Source organism: Penaeus vannamei, chromosome 12 (genome assembly GCF_042767895.1).
Source record: "Penaeus vannamei isolate JL-2024 chromosome 12, ASM4276789v1, whole genome shotgun sequence".
Taxonomy (NCBI): Eukaryota; Metazoa; Arthropoda; class Malacostraca; order Decapoda; family Penaeidae; genus Penaeus; species Penaeus vannamei.
Genome location: NC_091560.1, coordinates 42,500,459 through 42,502,958, shown reverse-complemented (window position 1 = coordinate 42,502,958; position 2,500 = coordinate 42,500,459). Strand labels below are relative to the sequence as shown.

Below are 2,500 nucleotides of genomic sequence, written 5' to 3'. Positions count from 1 at the left end.
AACAACCTGTGACAAGGTAGATAAGTTAGCAAAACTGGCTTTTTCCCAAGAAGAACCATATTGTGCAATGCCGTTATCTATGACAGATAATTTAATAACAGATAATAATAACAGATAATAACAGGTATTGCATATAAAAAAGTGTTATCAGCTGTCTTCGAGATCATGAGGGCCAGGCATGGAAAACTGAAGAAAAGTGGCCATGGTACCATCTGGCAGCATGAAAGTACTGTCGGGACATGTGATGCTGACAAACCATATAAATTCTACGATGGACTGCCTCGGGAACAGCAGGTTACACTAACCAGGCTGCGCATAGGATATCAATACACTATACATTATGTACAGGATGCAGTTTTGGAGGCAAAGCTGGTTACATATCACCAATGCAAAATGTGCAAGGCGGTCAAGTCGCATAATCTTACACATTACTTACTTTGTTGCTCAAAAACTGCATCCTATCGATCAAACAACACAGTCCAGAGACAGCACATTGATTATATTAATTTTATCATAGACACTGGTCTTGTCTTCGATATGATTAGGGATATAAAAGTTTTTTTTTACCAACTAGATATGTATAATATAAGCATAATGACACAGCCCTTCAGGCATGTAGAACTAATGTTTGACTAATAGCCCTTTACATAAATATTGGATAGTTTGGATAGATTCTGTAGCATCTTACCCTGGCTTTTTACAGGGTATGTGCACTGTTCTGTAAATAGATCTTATCAAATCAATAAAATCACACCTCCCACTCCTCTCCCTGTATTCATATCTCACATCTCTCCTACCTCCTTCCGTCTCCTCTATCCACCCCTCTCCCTCCCCCCCCCCCTCTCTCCTTTACCCTTCCCTTTCCTCCATCCTTCCCTCTCCCTTTCCCTCCCATTCCTCCACCCCTCCCTCTCCTTTCCCTGTATTCACATCTCACCTCTCTCTCTCCTCCCTTCGTCCATCTCCTCTATCCCTCCATCCCTCCCTCTCCCTCTCCCTCTTCTCCACCCCTCCCTCTCGCTCGCCCTGCATTCACACTTTCACACTTGGTTAACCGTTTCGCATCTCAACCTACTTCAACCCAGTCGTCAATTCACCCAAATACCATTCACTGTTGTTCGGTCGTTCAAGTCATTTTGCTTTTCTTTTGTAATTTGTCGTTGCGTCAGGCTTACCTCTCTGTGTTTGTAATCTCTTATTGGGAGTAATCCTATGTGATTTAGTGTTATTTATGGTGTTACTGTGAAGGGTTGTAGAGTAAAGAGAAGTGTAATCTTATCTTCGCTTTAGCTATAAATAACGATCATAAAGTTTCGTCAGTAATTCTTAAGTCACTTCGTAACTGCCATAACCCTTAAGTCACTTCTAAACTACAATAACTCTCAAGTCACTTATAAATTACAATAACCCTTGAGTCACTTCTAAACTACAATTACCCTTGTCACTTCTAAATTGCCATAACCCATAAGTTACTTCTAAACTTGCCACACACTAAAGAGTCATCAGAATGGAGGTTGCAATGTCATGTCACTTGACAACATTTCTGCTTCACGAGTTTCAGAAAAAAAGTGATAAATGAATCTTTTAATAATGTCAGGGCAACAGACGGGTGGTTGGCTCTATGTCAGATTGGGGTTTAATATATTTCGTTTGTGCTTTTATATCTTAAGGTTTACAATGTCCCATAATCTGTCTGTCGGTCTTGCTCTCTCTCTCTCTCTGTCTCTCTGTCTCTCTCTCTCTCTCTCTCTCTCTCTCTGTCGGTCTGTTTGTCTCGGTCTTTGTCTCTCTCTCTCTGTCGGTCTGTTTGTCTCGGTCTTTGTCTCTCTCTCTCTTTATTTCTCTTCCTCGTCCTACTATCTATCCCCTCTTCTTCTCTCCTTTTCTCCTTCTTCTGTCTCCCTTTTCCCTCTTCTTTCTTCTCCTCTCCTTCTCTCTCTCTCCTTTTCCCTCTCCTTCTCTCTCTATTTCCATCTCCTTCTCTCTCTCCCATTCCCCTCTCCCTCTCCCTCGCTTCTCTATCCCCTCACCTCTCCTATTTCCCCTCTCTCTCTCTCTCCATCCTTCTCAAAAAACCCAAAAGGAGAGAGACAAACACCAAGCAATAAACACAAAAAGAAATAAAACAGGAAGTGATAACGAGCAGTTCGTCAACCATCAAAATTAGCCATTCCATGCTTCGCTCAGCTGACTTGCACCGACAGCTGAAACGAGCGGGACTATAAGGTGAGGTTTTGAGTGTATTTAAAAAAATAAATAAAATGTTTTTAAATGAAAGTCTGATATAATGCTACCATTTGGCACGTGGCGAGAGCGAGTGGGGTAGGAGTGGAGGGGGGGAAGGGGAAGGGTGGGGAAGGGGAAGGGTGGGGAAGGGGGTTAGAGGGATGGAGGAGGGGGGAGGTGGAAGAGATGGAGGAATAGTGAGTGGGGGTGGAAGGGGGGAGGGTGGAGAGGTGGAGGGAAGGAGGGTGTGGAGGGTGGAGGGAGGCGGGGAAAG

The 2,500-nt window shown here is 43.4% G+C and overlaps 1 protein-coding gene across 1 annotated transcript in view; it reads right to left on the bottom strand.

Annotated features, from left to right (window-relative positions):
- LOC138863609 (uncharacterized) overlaps nt 1-2,500 on the bottom strand; it is a 25,342-nt gene that overhangs the window by 5,329 nt on the left and 17,513 nt on the right. The gene's annotated exons all lie outside the window — the stretch shown is intronic.